Source organism: Anser brachyrhynchus (assembly GCF_964034855.1).
Source record: "Anser brachyrhynchus genome assembly, chromosome: 8".
NCBI lineage: Eukaryota > Metazoa > Chordata > Aves > Anseriformes > Anatidae > Anser > Anser brachyrhynchus.
This window is the reverse complement of record NC_137702.1, coordinates 28,263,317-28,288,202: the sequence shown is the minus strand read 5'-3', so window position 1 is coordinate 28,288,202 and position 24,886 is coordinate 28,263,317. Positions and strand designations below refer to the sequence as shown.

Genomic DNA, 24,886 nt, shown 5'->3' with positions numbered 1-24,886 from the left:
GTAGAACTTCAGATGGAACCTATGACTGTAACATTTAACTGAAGAGATTGTTTTATAAATTAACTAGGGTTACCACAGTTGATTCCCTCTTAAAAGTTACATACAAAAATATTAGGTATGCCTTTGTTACTAACAACAGTGGATAATTGTACATCATAAGAAAAATAAACCACTCAGAACAACATTCCAGCAAATTTGAGGTTAATGTCAAAATACATACAAAAATGCAAAAATGACATCCTCCCAGCGTAATTGCATATTTAGGAAAGTTTGCCAAGAACATTAATTAAATTGCATGGAAACACATCAGATAGCAGAAAATTAATCTAAATAAGAGAAAATGGTCAGAGAGGTCAGTTTTCCAGGGCTAAAAAGGAAAATACCTGAGGTGATTTAGGAAGGAGAGAATCGTCTTACGTGAAGTTGTGAAGACAACAGATATTTATGAGGGGATGAGGAAACACTTTAGATTACAGGCTCTGGAAAGGATATATGGCCAAGAAAAGAAAGCCAGGTAACTACACAATTTGAAGATCAATTTTTGTTTTCATTTTGTGCTACTCAAGCAAGTTCACAAAGAGGAAGAGGAGAAACAGAATTTCATCCCAGGCCATCAAAATATAAATTTCCTTCTTGTCCCAATTATCATCTTCCCTTCTTTCACTTCTTAGTTATAACTAGCCATTAAAAAATCTGACAAACTGATTTAATGATAACATACATAAATTAATATAACATATTACTGAAATTGGATTGTGATCACAGTATCACAGTATCACAGATTTCTAGGTTGGAAGAGACCTCAAGATCATCGAGTCCAACCTCTGACCTAACACTAAGTACTCCACTAAACCATATCGCTAAGCTCTACATCTAAACGTCTTTTAAAGACCTCCAGGGATGGTGACTCCACCACCTCCCTGGGCAGCCCGTTCCAATGCTTAATAACCCTTTCGGTAAAGAAGTACTTCCTAACATCCAACCTAAAACTCCCCTGTCGCAACTTTCGCCCATTCCCCCTCGTCCTGTCACCAGGCACGTAGGAGAACAGACCAACCCCCACCTCTTTACAGCCTCCTTTAAGGTAACTGTAGAGAGCGATAAGGTCGCCCCTGAGCCTCCTCTTCTCCAGGCTGAACAAGCCCAGCTCCCTCAGCCGCTCCTCGTAAGACTTGTTCTCCAGACCCCTCACCAGCTTGGTCGCCCTTCTCTGGACTCGCTCGAGCACGTCCATGTCCTTCCTGTAGCGAGGGGCCCAAAACTGAACACAGTACTCGAGGTGCGGCCTCACCAGAGCCGAGTACAGGGGCACAATCACTTCCCTAGACCTGCTGGCCACACTGCTTCTTATGCAGGCCAGGATGCTGTTGGCCTTCTTGGCCACCTGGGCACACTGCTGGCTCATATTCAGCCGACTATCAACCAACACTCCCAGGTCCCTCTCTGCCAGGCAGCTTTCCAGCCACTCATCTCCCAGCCTGTAGCTCTGCTTGGGGTTGTTGCGCCCCAGGTGCAGGACCCGGCACTTGGCCTTGTTGAACTTCATACAGCTGACCTCAGCCCATCGCTCCAGCCTATCCAGATTCTCATGCAGAGCCTTCCTGCCCTCGAGCAGATCGACACACGCACTTAGCTTGGTGTCATCTGCAAACTTACTGAGGGTGCACTGGACGCCCTCATCCAGATCATCGATAAAGATATTAAAGAGGACCGGCCCCAGTACCGAGCCCTGGGGGACACCACTAGTGACCGGCCTCCGGTGATGTATCAATAAAAATGTCTTAATATATATATATATAATTTACCTGGTATTTTTATTTTTTGAGCATTTGCTCTGAATAGGAGACAACAAACATTGCTACTTACAGCTATGCTTCCTTTAAAGGAGCACGACAAAATGTATTTTTTCAAAAAACAGAAGTCTTTGAAAATTAGAACTGTAAAGTAACTAGGATTTTTCCACATTCAAATTTTAAGGTATCTGTAAGCTTCTTATTCAGACATATTTTTGCACCAACATAATCATATTAACTAGAAAACACGATGAAAATGAATGTTAACTTCCAGCTATTTCTGATCTCTCATTCAAAAAGATGCCAGCTCCACAGTCATAATATCAGCTGCAAAGCAGTAGCAATTTGTAGATACTATCCAAAGAGAAACAAAAATGTTTTGGAAACATTCAGAAGTCCCCTACTACAAATTAGACTTTGTCATATCACACGCTCACTGACAGGTAAATCTAGTAATTACCTGTAGAGCATCTAAAGACTGAAGAATGAAATCTTAAATGTCAAAATTGTTATTTTTATCTATTTCTCCAAATAACTGTAAACCTATCAGTGTACACCACAAAAACATTCAAGCTGCTTTAATAACTAGCTGTCAACTGTAGTTACTGTGTCTGTCCTCTCACTAATAACAGAAAGATCTGGGGCATTCCATTCAAATTCATGTGTAGTTGTTTTTTTTTTCTTTCAGTGACAGTTAGAATTGATTCATGAAAAGTAATCAGTTTTTTTTTGTTTTCTTTTTGTTTTTACTTGAATGTAATTGAGTATTTAGGCTGAAATTTACAAGTGTATGCCTTCTCACAGTACTTGCATGAAAACGTGTCCTGAACAGGAAAAATATTATGCAAATATATAAAAATATTATCCCTATTTTTAACTCCACTAGAGGACAGGGGCTTTACTAGAAAGTGAGTCATTTAGAGGCTAACTTAAAACTTAGAGATGACAGTGACACACACACGGATCTTAACTGAGACAGATCTGCTATGCTTGGCACTGTAGAAATACATAGAAAAGACCTGCTGGATGAGGGAGGAAAATTATCTCAAATTTTCATTTTGTATATATATTAAAAAAAAAATAAATTAAAGGAAATATCAGGGGACACAAAGACCACCAGGCTGGCAGAGAACAATACTAATCAGGGTATTCTTCGTACAGCAATGCAAGATTCCTAGGGCCTTAGAAATGAATGAGAAAAAAAAGAAAAAAAAAGTTTCATGGCACATACGAATCATGAGTTTCTTCAGGGTATTATTGGACTGATGAAACTGTTTGTGTGGATTGTCTTATTTATTGCAGCACACATGGCTACTGATAGGACTTTAGTGCCCTTCTGTATGAATCCTGTTAAGGTTTTTGCTAGGAGAATAGGTTAAAAAAAAAAAGAGTTGCTATTGCTACTCTTGCTATTTTCCATTGTAAGATTCTCCAAAAATATTATTTTGCAAAGAGAAATTGATGCAAAAGGTGAAGGGAAGTGACTGATCCACTGTCACAGAATCACAGAATTGTCTAGGCTGGAAGAGACCTCCAAGATCACCGAGTCCAACCTCTGACCTAACACTAACAAGTCCTCCACTAAACCATATCACTAAGTTCAACATCTAAACGTCTCTTAAAGACCTCCAGGGATGGTGACTCAACCACTTCCCTGGGCAGCCCATTCCAATGCCTAACAACCCTTTCAGTAAAGAGGTTCTTCCTAGTATCCAACCTAACCCCCCCCCGGCGCAACTTTAGCCCATTCCCCCTCGTCCTGTCACCAGGCATGTGGGAGAATAGACCAACCCCCACCTCGCTACAGCCTCCTTTAAGGTAACTGTAGAGAGAGTTAAGGTCACCCCTGAGCCTCCTCTTCTCCAGGCTGAACAATCCCAGCTCCCTCAGCCGCTCCTCGTAAGACTTGTTCTCCAGACCCCTCACCAGCTTCGTTGCCCTTCTCTGGACTCGCTCGAGCACCTCCATGTCCTTCTTGTAGCGAGGGGCCCAAAACTGAACACAGTACTCAAGGTGCGGCCTCACCAGAGACGAGTACAGGGGGACAATCACCTCCTTAGACCTGCTGGCCACACTGCTTCTTATGCAAGCCAGGATGCTGTTGGCCTTCTTGGCCACCCGAGCACACTGCTGGCTCATATTCAGCTGCCTATCAACCAGTACTCCCAGGTCCTTCTCTGCCAGGCAGCTTTCCAACCACTCATCTCCCAGCCTGTAGCGCTGCTTGGGGTTGTTGTGCCCCAGGTGCAGGACCCAGCACTTGGCCTTGTTGAACTTCATGCAGTTGACCTCAGCCCATCGGTCCAGCCTATCCAGATCCTCCTGCAGAGCCTTCCTTCCCTCGAGCAGATCGACACACGCACCTAACTTGGTGTCATCTGCAAACTTACTGAGGGTGCACTCGATACCCTCATCCAGATCATCAATAAAGATATTAAAGAGGACTGGCCCCAGTAGTGAGCCCTGGGGGACTCCACCAGTAACCGGCCTCCAACTGGATTTGGCTCCATTCACCACAACTCTTTGGGCCCGGCCATCCAGCCAGTTTTCAACCCAATGAAGCGTACGCCAGTCCAAGCCACGAGCAGCCAGTTTCTTGAGGAGAATGTTGTGGGAAATGGTGTCCAAAGCCTTACTGATGTCAAGGTAGACCACATCCACAGCCTTTCCATCATCCACTAAGCGTGTCACTTTGTCATAGAAGGAGATCAGGTTCGTCAAGCAGGACCTGCCTTTCATAAACCCATGCTGACTGGGCCTGATCGCCTGGTTGCCCTGCAAGTGTCATGTGATGACACTCAAGATAATCTGCTCCATGAGCTTCCCTGGCACCGAGGTCAAACTAACAGGCCTATAGTTCCCCGGGTCTACCCTCCGGCCCTTCTTGTAGATGGGCATCACTCTTGCTAGCCGCCAGTCAACTGGGACCTCCCCTGATAGCCAGGACTGCTGATAAATGATGGAAAGCGGCTTGGCCAGCTCCTCCGCCAGTTCGCTCAGTACCCTCGGGTGGATCCCATCCGGCCCCATCGACTTGCGTACATCCAAGTGTCGTAGCAGGTCGCCAACCATTTCCTCATGGATAGCGAGGGCCACATCCTGCTCCCCATCCCCTTCCACCAGCTCAGGGTACTGGGTATCCAGAGAACAACTGGTTTTGCTGCTAAAGACTGAGACAAAGAAGGCATTAAGCACCTCAGCCTTTTCCTCACCTTTTGTAACTAAGTTTCCCCCCACATCCAGTAAAGGATGGAGATTCTCCTTAGTCCTCCTTTTTGTGTTGATGTATTTGTAAAAACGTTTTTTGTTATTTTTAACGGCAGTAGCCAGATTGAGCTCCAGATGAGCTTTGGCCTTTCTAATTTTGTCCCTGCACAGCCTCGCAACATCCTTACAGTCCTCCTGAGTGGCCCACCCTCTTTTCCAAAGATTATAGACCCTCTTTTTTCTCCTAAGCTTGAGCCACAACTCTCTGTTCAGCCAGGCCGGTCTAGTTCCGCGTCGGCTCGTCTTTGGGCATGTGGGGACAGACCGCTCCTGAGCCATTAAGATTTCCTTCTTGAAGAGTGCCCAACCTTCCTGGACTCCTCTGCCCTTCAGAACCACCTCCCAAGGGACTCTGCCAACCAGTGTCCTGAACAGCTCAAAGTCAGCCCTCTGGAAGTCCAAGACAGCGGTTTTACTGGTCCCCTTCCTGACTTCGCCAAGAATAGAGAGTCATACCACATTGGAGGCTCTGCCGGACAGGTGCAATGTGTATTTTGGAAAACACTTGGCTTTCATTGCACACCATAAGATATTATTTAAACAAAGAATCTCATCATCATAAAGAATGTTTTTGGAGTTATCTTGACTAAAGCTATTTTGCACTAAAACTAATCTTTTCCAAAATGTCTCGAATTCCTTACATAACAGATAAGAGCTGAGCTCTACAACTCATACCTCTTCATAAACTGAACTGAAATCTTATTTTCAGAAATATGGATTGAAGGCAAATGCAAGGCCTATGCATGATCATTCCAGTTTTATTTGCTGCCCTGAATCTTTAAGCTTCCGCTAAATATCTTTAAGAGAAGTGAGAAAACTAGAAATGAAAGAATTTTTATTCTCTCTCTAGTGATGAAAGAAAACATAACACCAAGATGTTGTTAAAAAAAAAAAAAAAAAGAACAGATATTGGCTCAAACAGAATCTAAAGTGAATGGAATTTAATCAATTTCATATACTGAAAATAAACACTCTTTGGCCGATTAGAGAGCAAAGCAGTTATCTGCAAATGACTACCTTAATTTATGCTGAATTTTGCCTCATTGCCATTCTGCACTTTATCTGTATCCTGAGAGGAAAAAAGAAAACAAAAGTGGCAAATAGAAGATAAAAGAGATCAGAAAGAAGAAAAAGTGTCATTTCTTTATGTCCTCTCTTTAATACAGAGAGGCTTTTCTCCCCAGCTTTTTTTTCAAAACCACAGAACTTATTTTGCAGGAGAATTAGCTGAAATAAAGCTGCTGAAATACGACTGGTCAAAGAGGGCTTATTTGGTTAAAAGCTTGAAAATCCTCTATGATAACCAGCCAGTTTCATAACTTGCATATATTTTCATCGATGTAGTAATCAAAAATCAAATTTCTGTTCAAATTGCATTCCCTCAAAAACCAGGAACAAGTCCTACTCTTTTTGTACACTAATACCTTGGCAGTGAAAAATTTTACCATTTTTATTAGTAATGTCCTTACACTTTGGACCTAAGTTCCTGTAAGTTCAGCTTCAAATTAACTGAACATTCAGATGTGAAATTCAGATTTAATTCCTTGCGCACCTGGTCTTCAATGATATTTACCCAAATACTACCTGACCATTTTTTCTCCCACAGCTACATTCACCTGATGATTCAAATAGAGAAACTAGGTGAATCTGTGAATATATCTGCAGAGATTAGGTTCATGAATGCTTGCACTTTCACATCAAAATATATTAACATATTTTATGAACAATGAAAAACTGGGAATAATGTACAATGGCTGTTTATTTTAAATGGTCACAGAATTTGATAACATTTAAAATATTATGTAGTCCCTCGTGATTCCTGTAGTCATATTGATACGTTAAATTACATACACTAAGTACACTAACAAAAGGTTCTTTTAAAAGAAGAAAAAAAAAAGGAAAGAAATCAGTAAGTGTCACTAAACTACCACGTCTATTAAGATGAGGTGTAAAAATGATAGGTTGGGATGGGTTGATAGGTTCATGAGACAGATGAAGTCTATTTTTAAAAGAGGTAAAGGACCTTATCTACATTTTAAAGCAAAAATAGTATCGATTGCATACATACATTTCAGAAAGATCCCCATATAATGTAAATTAAACATAAATCATAACAAGTATATCGGTATCCCTGAAATCAGAAAAACATATATTGACAAATAATATACTCCAATATTGTCTGCATATATATACCCTATTCAAAGCTGTTCTGTTTGTTCAAATATGAGAATAAAGTATTGTGGAACTCTATGAAGAAGAATGGATATAAGAAATGAATTTCATCAATCACTACCATTTTGCTCTGCAGACAGCAAGGTGAAAGGAAACTGAGAATTCCTGTAAACTCTGCTAAAAACAACTTTCTCCAGATGTTTTTCCAAAAGAATAATTCTCATCATTACAAAAATGATTTGTATCTAATGCAGATATGGTAAACCTCCCAGTCAAACACAAAAAGTTGCTTATTAGAGAGTCAACAAAAATGGGTATTTAGGCCACGCAGAGTACTCTTACTAAGAAACAAATGAAGTTACAGGGAAGAGTCCCTGAACAGCTTTCCAAGCAAATTAAAATAAGTTACATTCAGGATCAAAGACTCAGTTTGCAAAGGTATCTAGTTTTTTTTCTTGGTTACTTTATATGACCAGTATCTGGTCATATATTTTATTATGATAGGTAGGAAGATGAATCCAAATTTCATCTATGATTTTGTATGAAATCAGAAAGTGAAAGTATTAAAAGAATCAATACTTCTTATCACTGAGATAGAAATATGGCAGTACCTGGTTTCTCAGTTTTCCCAGAAGAATGGCAGTCAGAACAACACAGTAATCCCCAGGAACCCTGGCTTGAAATCTATTAATCTCTATTCTACAGAGGTTATTTCTGAAGTAAAATGAAAGATGATCTCAGCACTAAGTTTTCTTCTTTGATGACTGGGATAGTGCAAGGCCTAGCAGAATTTAACCTAAAATCAAGCATCGCCTCCTGTAATCATATCCTTCTAATTCACACTCATTTAAAAGCTTATGCAGAGAGTTTTAAGTTTCAAGTTGGAAATGAAACACTACTTTCTGGCCTATCATACTGCAGAACACCCAACAACCACATTGGTCTACACACTCCTAACAGTAAGTCAACCTATATCCTACCAAAGCCACCATACCCTTGATAAAGATTGGCAGATTAGATAACTGATTGACAACTTCACTCTTCTGTTTCTCAGAAAACTACTGTATGGTTCTTCTGATAACTTTATTCTCATACTTGTATTACTTACTAACAAACCAGTGATAACCACATGCATTTGGAATTAGACAATGTTCTCCTCTTCCATTTTAATGCCAGACAAATGAGAGCATAGGTTTCAGTTCCTAATGAGAGGACAAAGGGACAGTTGGTTACTGTGAATATTTTCTGTAAAAAGGTCACTGGCACCCCGTTTTCCTAAGCTGTGTTTATCTTCTAGTTATTACATTCCTGAAAAACACATGAGGTATTGACAAAGGGCTTTACTTCTGACATCCTGCAGAATTGTTCCAGAAGCCTTTTTACATACACAGTCTATAATAAGTCACAATCTAAAGCTTATAGTTTCCTTATTAATTCTTTCCAGACTTTTCAATAAAAAACTCACTAAACTTGTATCTTACTCTTTCAAACACAGAGACAAACGATGTTGGCCAGCTTTATATTGCATCTTCTGGCAGTACTTTGTAGGACAGTGTTAGTAAGAGTTTTGCATCTGTTAACATTGTTCTCACCGACAAAGAGGACCTGGTGGGGAATGTGAAATTCAAGGGCAGCCTTGGCAACAGTGACCATGAAATGGTGGAATTCAAGATCCTTAGTGCAGTGAGGAGGGTGCACCAGCAAGCTCACTTTCCTGGACTTCAGGAGAGCAGACTTTGGCCTCTTCAGGTATCTGCTTCGTAGAGTACAATGGGATAAAGCCATGGAAGAAAGAGGAGCCCAAGAAAGCTGGTTAGTACTCAAGGATCACCTCCTCCAAGCTCAAGAGAGATGCATCCCAACAGAGAGGAAACCAGGGAAAAATGCAAGGAGGCCTGAATGGATGAACAAGGAGCCCCTGGACAAACTCAAACACAAAAAGGAAGCCTACAGAGGGTGGAAGCAAGGACAGGTAGCCTGGAAGGAATACAGAGAAATTGTCTGAGCTTCCAGGGATCAGGTTAGAAAGGCTAAGCCCCCCCCCCGGTTGATACACTGGAGGGAAGGAAAGCCATCCATAAGGACCTTGACAGGCTTGAAATTTGGGCCCACGCAAACCTCACGAAGTTCAACAAGGCTAAGTGCAAGGTCCTGTCTCTGGGCTGGGGCAATCCCAAGCACAAATACAGAGAATTTCGGGTGGGATCAACTTATTTGATCAATTGATCATTTCTGTGATAACATGCTTGCAAAAAAGCTACCCACAGATGCAGTTATCAATGAAAGACCTACTTTTCTGAGTATTTTTTGGTGATCCAGGTATCAAATTAGCAACACTGTTGCAGATTTAATGTTGCTGTTGCCAACGATTTTATAACTGCATTTTAAAAGGGCAATTATTCCACAGCTGTTGATTGATACTAAACTAACACCATCTTTGTGCAGTTTAAATACCGCAAGTGCTGCACCTGTTTCCAATTGCATTATTAATGGCACTGTCTATTACAGTTATCTTTTCATTTGCGTTAGTACAACTTAAGAAGGGAATTCCTTCTTAATGGTATTTTTATCTTTTACTTTTTAACTTTTGTATTTCATCTTTTAAATTGCATTCTTCTAAATTATTTTACTTCATATATTATGAATTCAAAGTATTACAATAAAAGACACTCTTGCTTGTGTATATTATTTGCCTTCCTTCTCCAACATGTATCTTCTCAACACTTTACAGGCCCTCTACACTCAGAAACAGGTTACTAGCAACAGACACCTCTACAGATAACAGATCCTGTTAAAGTGCAGTAGTTTTGGTGTGTGTTTTTTTTATTATTTGTTTTGTTTTTTTCATTGCATACCACAGAATTATGCACCAGGACAGATTGGACAGAACATAGTTGGCTTGAATTATAACTACAAATACTAAAATCCACATTAAAGAATTAGCTCAGATTATTAGAACAGACACAGAACAGGAGAGCAACCAAACGCTTCCTGTCTACCACTGTAAGGTACAACTGCACAGTGAATGGTATTTTGTTTTCCTTTCAAGTCAGCAATTCTCATTAACAGAAAAGATATAGGATAGGGCAGGCAGTGATTTAAGATGGTAAGACTACTATGGTGGTTTTGCATAACCATGACTTATTGACTCTTCTGTTCTTTTTCAGATTCCAATTGTTATTGTTTTATAGATACCAAAAGGATCACACAGATGCTGTGGGATTATTATTTTTTTAGGGAAAGGGAAAAAGGGAAAGGGAAAAAGGGAAAGGGAAAAAGGGAAAGGGAAAAAGAGAGGGAGGGAGAGGGAGGGAGAGGGAGGGAGAGGGAGGGAGAGGGAGGGAGAGGGAGGGAGAGGGAGGGAGGGAGGGAGGGAGAGAAAAAAGAAAAAAGAAAAAAAAGAAAAGGAAGAAAGGAAGAAAGGGAAAGAGGGGAAGAGGGGAAGAGGGGAAGAGGGGAAGAGGGGAAGAGGGGAAGAGGGGAAGAGGGGAAGAGGGGAAGAGGGGAAGAGGGGAAGAGGGGAAGAGGGGAAGAGGGGAAGAGGGGAAAAAGGGAAAAAGGGAAAAAGGGAAAAAGGGAAAAAGGGAAAAGAAAAAGCCTCATCACTCCCCAGCAATATAAAATTAAAAAAAATATAATAATCAGTGGAAAAAGACTTGAATGAATTGTGAAGTTGCTGTCACAGAAAATGGAATGCCTCAAGTAAGAATAGTCATCAAGGTAGAAATTCTTTAACAGTTTGTGTTAGTTTATAGTTTATAGAAATATATTAAAGAGATGTCTCATTTCTTATGCATTTCATTTAGATTACTACTTCGGTGCAAAATGATATTGCCTGTGTTCCATAGTCTTAACAGTTATAGATGTTTCAGCATTATCAAAGCAGTAACGTTATACTTATTAACTTACGTAGAATTTAATGAAATTAAGGCGCTCTGTAAGTTTGATTAAATAATGGTAGTACAACTAATTAAATACATTTTTATCTATTAACAAGTGACTCAAATCATTACATTAATTTCTCGTAATATTCCAAAATGTTACCTAATCAAGCCTGTAGGTACGACTAATTTGCTCAAACAAATAGCATTGTACATACCCCCCATTTAACTTAATATGTTAATTAAGTTGTTCTTATTATCTTAATCTTCAACTATGAAAATGGATATGTCAATCTCCCAGTTGTTCAAGTAAAATCCCTATAATCTTGTGACTTTGCCTCTTAATAGCTAGGTATATTTAAAACCTCCAGAGTAGCCAAGTTAATTCCGCTGTATAATAGTCACTGTTGTAAAATTTGACTTTTACTGCATTCCAATTCTCAGAACCAATTAGCACACTTTATGACTCTATTTGGAACAACTCCAAGTTTACAACCATATCACTATACTTCATTATTACTTTATTTAAACAGTCTGACTTAGACCCTTGCTACTGTAAGGTAGTCTGCTATCAAGTTCTGGAAATATTGCATATATTAAACAGATGTCAACACTACAGATTTTTAATTAGCTGCTCTCACTTTGTAACATTTACTCAAGCTCCTGAGTACTGGAACCATTTGGTGCCAGAGAGATATGATGTCCTTCAAATTGAACAAGAGGGGCAAAGTGGTCATGGGAATGAAAACAATAAAAGGTCACAGTCAAGTCTGAATGTGGAATAGCTACAAGACACTTCAGGTAATAGCTTGACAGTGTAAATGTGGCACACAATAGAAAAGTCTAAGAAAGTCCTCTAGGGTTTGCTCTTGGTTTTCAAGCACTCAGAAACACTGAGATTTTGGTAAGTACCTTGATCTTGTGACTTGCAATCTGCTACTGCGGCAAATAAATAAATAAATAGAATGCTTTTATCAAGGTCCAAGGAAATAGTCAGAAGAGCAGATTAAACATGCAGTGAAAGAGTACTGCATGTCACCTACCCTTTTCCCTCAACACACCATTGTTTTTCATAGTGTTTCCTCACATGAATGCTAAAGAGAAGAGAAAGACAGGTAATCCAGAGGCTAAGATGTGTTGCCATTTATTTAGAGGATACTTTACCATAACTTTACTATTTGCTGCTCTGGTTTAGCTAGCAGCCAGAAACCCTGTGGGATGGGTATCCACCTGACAACTTTCTGAACTCACATAAAGCCTTCCTGACTACTTCATGAATCTCTTCCTACTTTCAACTTTCTGAAAGGGTTCAGCATCACTGGTAAAACAACTCGGGGACTCAGCAAGACGCGTCTGATAAACAAATAACATTGTTCTATGTTTTGGCTTTGGTAGTGCAAAAAAAAAAGCTCTCAAGTATAGCTTCTGTTGCCATATTTAAGAGTAGTTTATTATAATTTCTAGGAAATGAAGTGCTAAATTTGCCCCTTGTAAAAAAAAAATAATAATTCTCTTCAGCTACATCAACATGAAAGATACAAAATATTGCATCAAGAAGTTGAAAAGAAACATTCCGTTTTTTTTTCCATATTTTTCCCTACCAACTGTACAACTCAGTTGCATTTTGAGGAGAAAATACACTGACATCCAGAAAGGATCCAAAGGTAGAAAAATCGCACTTCTCTAACAGAAAAGCTTATGGGTACCTAAGGGAAATTAAGCTAGATATTTTTGTGTAGTGAGATAAATGTTTGGATAATGAATGAGAAAGGTACTAGAAGCCTGATTCTTGACCCATTGTTAAGAAAGCCAAGAAGAAAACATTTGTGAGCTGGGGATTATACTGTCAAAATTATATATTTTATTTATAAATAGATTGGGTACTATTTCCTGTTGACTGTCAGAAATGGCTATGCGTGTGTGTGTGGGGGGGGGGGTGTCATTTTTTGTTTGTTTCCATTTGTTTTTTGTTGTTGTTGGTTTTGATTTCACTGTGGAGGACTTTACTTCCAGACACTATTAGAATCCACAGAAAATACCAAACATATCTTCCATCTCCACAGAGTACCTGCTAACAACAATCCCTGATTTTGTTTCATGATTTCTTCTCTTCCTTAGTAAAACAAAAGTAACAGCAACAATAACAGACTATTATTTAACTTCCAGCAGTCTAACTATCATCTTAGTTAAGGAGGAATGAGTTGTCACCTTACTGATCCCAAATCCCAAGAGATAGGAAAAAACAATGATCTGCAAAGCAGGAACATCCCACATAAACTAAGATCCCCCTTCTTCCTGTAGTCTCATACTTTGAAGCAGCCAAAAATGGAAAGGACCCTACTGAAGAGTCTACAACCTTTTAAAGACCGAGTGCTGTAGGCAGCATGTAAGCTTAACAAAAGTCCCAACTCCTCATAACGGCCATGTGTTCTTTAAGGCACCATTCAGCCCCAGAGTTAGAAGGGTATGTGCTGTATCCTTCTGCAGGATACAGAAAGATACATGCTGTATCAACTGTGCAGCACCTGAATGAGAATCCATCTACTCTGACCACTAAACAAGAGCTGTAAGAAAGGTCAGAACTGAAGAGAGGACAGGCAATAGCATCACTGAAAAGAGGCTATATCCTGGTGGCCTCCTAAAAGCAAGTGCCAGGATGAAAACAGCTGCCTCCTCTAAGGGGATTAGTTCCTTTCCCTGAAGAGGAAGAAAACTGTAGCTGAGAAGATAAATGAACTCACAACAGGTAAATTTCACCTGTATAAGGGTCTGTGAAGTTCATAAATGTGAATTTTCATGTGGATAACATATGGATTTTCAAATTATCTCTGCCCTCACTCCCTTTTTTTTTCACATAAAAATTCAAGACCATGTAAATTCTGCTTCAGGTTTCATTTTGAAAGGCCTGCACAGTCTTACTGAATATATTTCAAAGAACTAGTACAATACTGCTAAGCTTTTAAACACATCATGATCCTCAAAATCTAAAACTTCACACTTTTTTTTAAATCTATTTTCTAAACTAAATAAATCTAACATGAATGTGCCAGGTTCTTGCATGCTTCTTTTTGCCTCCTACTTCCTCCTAACAAGTAAATTTCCAACTAAGGAATACATTTTCATCAAACCTGAATATTACTGAAGTTTTCAAGAGAATATAAAAAAATATGTATCAAAAAATCAAAAAGTTTTCAGAGCTTCCTTCTCACCTTTGACACACACTTTAAATGCATCAGTTCCAAACTAACTTTGTACCTTGGGAGTTTAATGCATTAGAAGTCCAAATTCATAGATCTGTGTAAGAAGGAGAAAAAAAAAATTAGGTCAACTGAGATTTTTTGGCTGAAAAGTACGTAATGTAAAATTGGCAAGACACCCACAGGGAAAGCTATGGGGAGATTCAGGAAGTTGGCCAGCACAGGAAAGTATGTGTACTTCCTAGAGATGGCAAAAGGGTCAGGTAGCATATAAAGTGGATATAAAAAAGATCAAACGGTAAAAAGCAATTAACCCCTTGGCACTGGGAACTGGGATTTCCTGACACCAACTGCTAATGCTGGTCTTAAGGGGTTATAGGATCAAATAATAATAAGCCAAGTCCTGAAATAAAAGCTATCATTTTAGGTAGTGAGGGAAGGCATTTCAAGAACATTCTGGGATGCCAGACTAGTATGGTACAAGGGGAAGAGCACAGAGGAGAAATACTCTGAAAGATAAATGGTAAAAATAGTTTTCCAGATTTGGACTCAAACAGATTTCTTTCAACCAATCTTTTCTTCTAACTTGAACACACTGTTTTGCCCTATATCTGTGACGTGTCTTCATTCAGCTCCTCTCTGATACAGAGAGAAATTTACCTTCTATTTTCTGAGCAAGTTCTCTCTCATTTTGTAACCAATTTCTGAACGGTTTCCATACTAGCTGTACGTGGTTTACTTAATTGCCTTAAACATTACGCTTCTCTTACTTTCCTTCCACACAGAAGGTAAAAGAAAGAAAAAGAAAAAAGTTAAGTGACAACACAGTTCCTTAACATCAACAGAAACACTGGATAGCCTATCTCAGAATTGACACAATTGCAAGAGCCATAAGCCTACGCTTATGGTAGAGGGGTTGTTTCTTTGTTTTCAAAAAGGCCATCTGTTCCAGGACATCTCAGTATCTACACTTATTCATTCATAGTCTATTGTTTACTTATTTGCTAATTTATAGCTCTAAATGACTGGAAAATAATAGAAAATTTGTATAGAGTAATTACTGTTTTTTCATACCGGATGATCATTTATAATATGGAAACTCTTTATGAATATCTTTCGTATAAAGCTGACAGTTTTTCTGTAGTCCAAACTAAACACCCAGAATCTGTCATATAAATGCTCATATTATCACGTGCCTTCAACTGGTGTAAATATTCCTAGCCCTTTCTGAAATTAATGAAACTTCATTAATTTCCAGTAGTTGAAAATCCAACATGGTTCGATTCAAAAACATTTATCAGTATAAATTCATCTCTTACCACATTGAAAACATAAGGAAAAAAACTTTCATACAAACCTCGGTTTGATTTTTTTTTCAGAACGGTTTAGGTAACTACAGGACACACGATCAATTTAAATCTGACATATAATCTGCCTAGAAACAGCATGACAAACTTAGTATGTCCATTCATATGTCACTGTATTGGTGATAAGATGATAAAAAGGGCTCTGGTTTGGCATTATGCACGGCAGCAATGATCTTATGCTTACATTGAGGTTCACATGTGCAGACCATAACAATTTATTAGAATTGAATATCTGAAACTTTGACAAGAGATAATCATAGGATCACCCAAACAGCCTTGTCCCCACCACTGTTTCTTAAGGTCAAAAAGGATTTCAGCAGACCCATCTCTTCTCAATAGTTGACATGTATCAATTTAAAATACTTAGCAGCTAGAAGCACCTGAAGGTGGCTGCAGTGGGATTCCTGCGATATGCACACAATATTCTTATATTTACTATAGCTTCATTCCTTCCTTTTCCACTCATCCATGCATTACTCCACCTCTCCAAAATTTAAGGATTACGGAATTGTTCTCCTTTCAAAGCACACAGAGACGAAGACAAGCCCTGGGTAAGGAAAATTCATGCTAATGACATCCTCCAGACCCTCATAATAACTTGCAGTGACTTATATACCTTACCTTTTGTAAAGGAACATATAAAATAAATAATAGGAAGAAAATTAGGGCTGAGCTGGGGAAGTCTATCTCTCTGTATAGGACAACATAAATTATGCTTAAAATAATTCCTGGCAGATGTTTGCATAGCCTACTTTAAATAACCTCTTCCTAGGACAGGTGTTCCACCACAAAACAGTCTACTGTTAAAGTGTCCTGACCCAGCTTCTACACTGAAATACTCCTTACAGCAATCTGAAAGCAGTTGCTACTTTTCCAATGCACCCTGAATATGAAGAAAAAAAATATTTCCTTCCTCTTTCAGAAACTTATTAAAGAAAATGTTCTTACTAGGTTTTGTTTCAAATATCATTTTCCAACTCATGGTCATGCAGCTGACCGTTTGCAAGTATAGCAAACATCATATTTACATCACATAACTCCCTCAAGTCATCGAATATATTTGGGAATTCTAGCCTACTGAGTGACTGTAGTCCTTCCCAATCTCATATTATCTGCATATGGAATAAAACAAAGAAACTGCTTATCATATTAAGAACGTTCAGTCAGACCAGACTTAAAAGCACAACATCTAGAAGACCTGCATGGAAGGAATATTAATCCCATTGTTTTCTCCACTCAGGTTAAGTCATCCAAATAGTCAGTGTTCAAATAACAATGAATCATTTTTAACTTATTATGGTTTGTTGAAACCGATACTCTGTCACTACAAAACAGCAGTTCTTTATCTAACCTATGTTGCAGAGGTAGCAAGCCACATTTTTTTTTATCCTTATTGAAAGCTAACATGCAATCTTTTATCCCATTGAGGATAACCTGTGCCAAAAACTTGCAGAGGCTCATTTAGCAATTTTGCTTTTGATATCAGAGGTAATTAGCTAGATCTGTCAGAGAAAATCTCCTACCTGACATTTGAGGACATGCAGAAAATTATGAGAAACAAGCTTGGAATTTTAAAAAATACATTAGCAGAAGAAACACCAGTATCAAACAAGGAAGCTAACTTGAGGTATCAATACAACATTTTAAAGTAAATACTTAGAAGACTCAATCTGCAGAATCAAGACAAGCAAACAACCCCCTGATGCTATCTTGAAATTGATTTGCCAAATGAACAGATACTATTTCATTCCAGTGCATAGAAGAAATAGGACTAGTAATGTGATTTTGAAAGCAATAGATAACATTTTCATGAACTGAAGAAGTTCCGCTTTGAGAGAAGTGAATTTTTCCCAGTTATTCCCATTTAAAACCTATTTTATGACCTGATTGCTCCTCTAATTACACTTTGGGAATTCAGAGCTGTTTCTTCTTCTGCCAGCACTGTTCTTCAACTTAGTTCTTTTCCCTCCCTAATATATTTACATAAAGTAATCACATCCCTTCTTAACCTTTGCCTTTCAGGACTAAATAAGCCAAGCTCCCTTATTCCCTGTCCTTTCCCCCATATAGTCTGCAGCTACTCTATTTCCAATTAATCTTTCTTAGACATGATTGACCAGAATAGTTAACAGTAATCCAGATTACTTCTCACAAAGGCCTTTATTAAGAAGATGGATACTTCAGGTAAAGACACGTAGTGGTTCTCTAACATATTGATCCTGAAACGGATCCCTGAGGAACAACACTTGTCCCCAGTTTCCTGTCCCAAAGGAAGTACTGAAATAGCATTTTTACATTTTTTTGAAGTACTTTAGGAAAAGATTCTCTCAGTGCAACATGATATCCAATTCGTTACTGTACTCCAGAAAGGTGTTTTTTTTTCCCCCATACTTCTATAATGAACTCTAAAATAAATTGTTTGATAAAAACAAACAAACAAATGTGCTTGATAAAATATTAAAGAGTATCAGGATTATTATCAGGATTCTGCCACTCTTCACAGTATTTGTTCTCCAAACCATATTTGATAAGTTAAGAGAGTTAGAAAAACCTGACTTCCAAGGGCCTGAGAATATAGTCTGATTCCTTTCAATAAAATACCAAGTTAAGCCATACAGAATCATAGAATGTCTTGGGTTGGAAAGGACCTCAAAGATTTTCCAGCCCCCTGCCATGGGCAGGGACACGAATAAGCTTCCACCTTTGGGCTGCCTCCAATTAACCCATCTGTTCTGAATTTCTAACACCTTCCAAGGAAGCAAGGGAAGATGACAAAAGGAGATCATGCAGTAAAGGATCAAATAAAGCTTAAAATATGTAAAGACTGATTTTACAAATCTGTAGAACTTATTTGAAGCTCCTCCAATGCTTCTTTGTGAAAGTCCGCGTGGAACTAAGACTAATTTCTTTAATATTTATGTTTTTCAGTTGTATTATGTAACCACACTGATATTATTACATAATACAAAACATATTTTCAGTGAATATTTTAGTCTCTGACTACTTTGCAGTAGTTAATTATATCAACAAAACCCTGATCCCATTAATTAAAAAGAAGGTACGTGTTCTTCAACTGTTCCCTTAGGAGTACACTGTGACCAGCATGATATTGATCTTAAACTCCATGGACCAAAAGTTCCTGAACATACATACAAAGTGAACATAAAGCTGCTGTATCATTCCTGACATGAAGCATTTTGGATGCAAGTTTGTCAGGATGGTCATTTTTTCTGTTTTCAGTTTTTTGAGCCAATGGATTTGTACTTGAAAACTGTAGCTTCGGTGCCAGCAGTACCCACTAGACATTTAACAATAAAAAGACAAGCTGGGATGAACTTTTTCCTCCAAGTATTGTTCTCTGTATCTTCGCTTTTCTCTCATCTGATTACCCTTAGGAGTTTAGTCATTATAACAGTATCATATTTACATTTCAACAGCCATTTCCTTCTCTTCCTTCAGAATTATTGCAACAGCTATTGGAGCATTCATGTTACCATTGAGCAAGCAAGGTTTCTTCCCTTTAGAAGGTATTACTTCGAAGTCAAAGCTGCCTGGCATTAGCAGCAGACTAATAACATTTATGAAACTCATCACATCTCAGCTAAGGGGCAACAATCTCCACCTGTATGGTGGTGACTGCATAAAAGGGCTGATCCAAATTCTCAGTTCAGCATGAACATGTGCTTGCAGAAAATATTTTTAAAAAATGGAAGGGGGTACAGACATGATTGTCTTTCCATGCTTAGTCTTTCATTGACTTTTTCACCCTTTAAAAATTCTTACAGAAATAGAGGATTGTCCGGCTGAAGTTCTCATTCTTATAGTCTGCTATACCCATGATCTCCCCTTACTTTCAGCTTCACTCCCCACAACACCTGAAACTATTCACATCCAATCATTCTCTTCTCTAGCATATTTAATATATACATCATATGCTGAAGTGATTCCTACTGTGTATATTAAAGCACATATATTCCAAGCAACATGATGAAATGATGAATTGAGAAAAAAAAAAAAACTAAATTCAGTCACACACAAATTCAATGGCATGATGACTGAGTTGTTCCTGTCATTTAGACTGCAAGGCTAATTTTTGCTTGATAAATTACTTTTTCTTTAAATTTTCTCTGCTTTTGAAATGATTTCTGCAAACTATCAGAGGGCACTGATGCTACCAGATTAGGAGATTTGTAATCCTAATTACTTCTACCATAGTTAGAAACAAGGCCTTCTCAAAAGAATGTTTCAAACAGAAGTGCTCTGAACTATCCTTTAAAGGAGGGCCCTCTTCCTTCCCCAACAAGTATGGCCATAGATACTTAAGACAGGTACTCCAAGTGGAAGATATATATGCCATCAACTGATACTTCTGAAAGACTTATTCTTCATAATTTACAGCTAAAAATAAGTGGGGTAAGACCTCATGACAAGGTTAAGCAACAGCAGTCCACAAATGGTTATGAGATCTTGGCTGGGCAGAAAAAAAATCTTTGAAAAGATAAACACAGAAAAGCAACAGCTAAGCTAAGTCAGAGCTTGCTTTCTTACAACCTGGCTTTAAAAAAAAATAAAAAATAATAATAATTCCTAATAACTGATTTTGTTATTGCTAGTTAACAAACAAGATGGACTGAGAAAGACTTAGAAAGGTCCCAGCTTTAGAAACGAAGTCCATTCCTCAATCAGTGAAAGTATTTACCACTGTGAATCGCTCATGTCTGTGTTTTTTTTTTTTTTTTTTTTTTGGGGGGTGGGGGGATTGGTTGTTTTTTACATATAGTGTATGCATTTTTTTCATCAGTGATAAGTTCTATATTCTGAAATATTTCTCTTTCCCTGCCAAGAGAACTTAATTCCCTGTCTTTTAGCAGTCTACAACTCCTTCATCAGCTCAGAGTTGTGGATAACTGGAAGTCAAGCTGTCCTTGCAGAATATTTGTAATGTGTAATCTGAAATATGTAATCATAAAATAAGGAAAATATATTACCAGTTTCTAATGTGAGGTTGATGGATTATCAATTCTTAAATTTTATAGTAGAATGAATAAATCTAATTGAACAATATAATTTGGCAGAGATCAGTTAGGAAACATTGTATGAATATACATTACATTATTCTAATTTTATATAATTTTTTTTCCAAATTATGTTGGAATTTCTACAGAGAATTCAGAAGAGAGCATCTATACGTATCCGTTTCAAAATATATTCTGATTATATACATATTCTGTAAAGAGGATTTCACCCCCCCTATAGTTATCTCAATGCAAAATGACAGTTACAATTATAGAGAAATTACAGCAGGATACTGTCTGAAAACCAGCCAAATGCTTGTTTAAAACTGTTCGAATGCTTTGTAACTATGGTATCTTTCAGCTGGGGCTTTTTCAATCACACAGAACAATGGCTCATATAAATGTAAAACAGGTGTGAGAAACAGGCAGCATGGTTTCCCCAGTCTAACGCTATTAACCATCTGACCCAATATTGGCAGGATGCATCTCAGAAACATCACCACTCTCTCTGACAGAGCCCAAGGACCAGAGAATGTATTGTGAAAGATAAAAAAACAAAACAGGAGGTATATAATAAAGTCCTCCATGCTCCTAGGGAAAGAAATCTATTGCACTAAAACTTTTAAAGCTTTTTTTTCCCCATGTTTTAAGCAGCCTGCTTTTTACATAAAGGAACTAGGAGGACAAAGTACTCACACACACACACACACACAAACTTAAAAAGCTGTTTGAAAAGCTTTACAATTTCTACAGAGAGGCTTCCTACAGCCCTTTCAGAAGGCAAAGAGTACTTTTAAGTGACAAATTTTTATTCTTTTCAACTAGTAGATAAAATCCAGGTCTGATGGAGAACACCCCCTGCATGCACTAGGTTTGCAAAGGAAGTTAAGATAAATTTATCTCACTGATACCATCTTTAAGTAATGGACAGGAAAATATGTCACACAATCTTATCACAATAAAACAAAGCCTGCAGACTGAGGACAGCATCAGACAGAAATATACTTTAGGGATGATCATTAACACAAATTAGTTCAATAACACAGTACTCATGCAAGCTTCTTACACATGAAAAAAGACTTATTCAGATACTTATAAGGTCAATGGGATTAGAAACTGAAAAATTATCAGTTTCCTTTACTGCTCCCCACAAGAACGACGAAACAGCTTGAGAGAGTATCATTTTGTAATATACCCATATTTGCAGCTGGAGAAAGCAAACCAAAAAAAAAAAAACAATGAAAAATTATTGCATGAAGTATTTGGGGAAAAACAGTAACCTGATCTCTGCCACTGATACGCGTTTGATTTAACACAATTGTGAGGCAGAGCAGGAAATCACAGAAGGTGACAGATTAAGAGGTTTTTAATTGGTTTAAAATTCAATAATATTTTCCTAAGAAACCAAAAATAGATTTCATCTGGTAGTCCCAGTGGCAATTATCCAAATTTGAAATCAAAGATTATTAACATATGAAAATACATCATGTCAATGAATAACTGTGCTGCTTAAAATATTATTTCCAGCCTGTATTTCCACCTTATGTAAAGCAAGTTACCCACTATCTGATTAATCTTTAAGACCCAATTCTAGTTTTAGCTCTAAGAAAGACATTTCTGAAGACATTTTCTTAAGGTAAGTATGAAGTATGACATTAATCTAACAAGACATGGAATTATTATAGGCATGCTGGAAATTAAACTCAATTTCCAAATGTATCAAAAATGCATGCAGGTTAAAACTTTCACAAAGTTCACCTTGGAGAAGGCTCAGAATCAGTTACTCAGCTGATCTGGGAATATGAAATAAATCTCTGGTCAATTAACAGAATCCTTTCCTGTAAAATCTAGATATAAGCAACATATTCTAGATAGAATATTAAATGCAAACACTCCTCTCTTAAAACATAGGTATCACTTTTATAGAAGCGCTTAGTTGCGTAAGATCTTACAGAATCAAGAATGGCCAAGGTTGGAAGGGACCTCTGGAGATCATCTAGTCCAACCTCCCTGCCAAGCAGAGTCACCTAGAGCACGTTGCACAGGATAGCATCCAGGAGGGTTTGGGATATCTCTAGAGAAGGAGATTCCACAGCCTTCCTGGGCAACCTGTTCCAGTGCTCTGTCACCTGCTCAGTAAAGATTTTTTTCCTCATATTTTGATGGAACTTCCCGTGTTTCAGTTTGTGCCTATTACTTCTCGTCCTATTTCTGGGCACCAACAAAAAGACTCTGTTCCCATGGTCTTGACACTCTCACCTAAGATTTTTATGTACATTGATAAGATCCCCTCCCAGCCTTCTCTTCTCTAGGCTAAACAGGCCCAGCTCTCTCAGCCTTTCCTCAAAAGACATATGCTTCAGTCCCCTAATCATCTTCATAGCCCTCTGCTGGACTCTTTCCAGGAGCTCCATGTCTCTCTTGGTGGTGTCTCTCTTGGATGTCTTTCTTAATATTCTTACTGTTATTTAGAGTCATTGAGAATGAATCCTACACATTAAAGTGGAAAGTATCATCAAAGAATTTATTTTGATCCATAATAAGCATATACAACAAAGAATTGGGAAGGTGATGGGAATCATCCCTCACACAACAATTTGTTTGTTTTTGTTATTCTGTCTCTAGCCTGGATCAGTTTGGGGAATTCTTAAATCTTGTAAATAGCAGTTCATCATCCATGTAGTAGTAAATTTATTCTGCTTTCATGGAGGATCATGCAATAGCAGCTGTCACTACATGAAAATTGCATTACTATGCAACAAACCATCCTATAAAGTGCCCACTAGCTAAAGTTCACTCAGCCTTTAGAATGAGGATGAGTGACCTGGCTTGTTTGGAAACTTGTATGAACAGACTTCAGACCTTGCTGAATGAAGTGTCTTTCAAATTTAGCAAAACCAAATGCAACAACAACGAAACCCTCGTAGATTTTAAATCTCATCTTTCCAGAATGTTCTCATCTATATGATACCACGAGAGAACAAAGTGACTGACAATCTTAAAAAGAAAAAAACAAAAAACAAACGACAACAACAAAAACACCAGAAATACTATCAGTGTTAGCGTGTGCACAGTCTTGTATGTTAACAAAATGTTTTGTATCTGTGTAGGTATAACATACTCAACAGTGTATCAAAAGGAAAAAATCTCATAATGAGTACTTTGTTGGGTCTGTATTTATTTTAACGGTTATTAAGCATAACAGTGGATGCTAAAACTAAACTTTACATACCCAGAAAAATAACTGACTTTTCCATCCATTTCGCTAGGAATAGATGTAGGCACATGTCCACACATACACAATTCCATGGAAAATGGTGATCTCAAGTATGATGTGTATTGAATTAAGAGACGTAAGTTTCCAATTCCCCATCCTGTACTTAAATATACTGTTTTCTTTACTGGGAAGCCACTTTCAAAATTGAATATAGAATCCTTGAATAGTGCTTGCTTTCATGCAGCTCTTCAAAACCTTCTATCTCAATGGCAAGTGAACCACTCTGAGAAAGTATTTTCAGGAAGTGGTATCAAGTGGGCCAAAATACCCATTGACCCAGAAAAGAAGAAAATGTTTTCATTTCAAGAAAACAAGGAAACAGTCACTTCAAACGACGTTATTTATATTCTCCAATAGTCTTAGAGTGAATAGGATTCAGCTAATCTGTAAAACCCTCACACCATTATAATTTAGGCTATGAAACAGCTTCATTGTCAGATGAAGAATCTGCAATACCAGAGCAGCACTGTATTTGCAGCTTTTATACAACAGTCAAGAGTTTTCTGAAATGCACTCAGGAATGTAACCTCCACAAAAATTCTCAAGGTAAAGACATTGATTATATTCTTTGTACAGATCACAACATGGAAACACTTCCAGAAAGTGAATGATAGAAATTAAAAAACAATATATTTAAGAATATCTTTATAATTCTGTAGTATAAGAGATTATTCGATTTAGTACAACTTAAAAGACTTAGGTAGGACAGAAAATCAAGGCCTGGTCAATAATTTACATTCTACATTACCAAAATGCAATAAAAAAATTTAATGGCTCAAAACAAGCAAACAAACAAAAAAAAATCCAACACTCTCCCTTACCACTAATCAGCAGAACTGAAAAGCCATTATACACAAATGGAAAGAGACATCATCTTTCTCGCAGACAAGTGTGCTATTAAAAAATTTTATTTTTAT

At 37.9% G+C, this 24,886-nt stretch overlaps 1 protein-coding gene across 3 annotated transcripts in view; it reads right to left on the bottom strand.

The window, feature by feature from the left end:
- The window catches only part of LOC308199452 (uncharacterized protein), a 490,488-nt gene that overhangs the window by 332,278 nt on the left and 133,324 nt on the right, over positions 1 to 24,886 (bottom strand). For 2 of the 3 annotated variants that reach the window (XR_013954656.1, XR_013954657.1), the window contains exon 3: positions 14,323 to 14,407. The exons of the other annotated variant lie outside the window; for it this stretch is intronic. The gene's annotated coding sequence lies outside the window, so the exon portion shown is untranslated. The remainder of the gene's footprint in view (positions 1 to 14,322; positions 14,408 to 24,886) is intronic. 3 annotated transcript variants of the gene reach the window in all.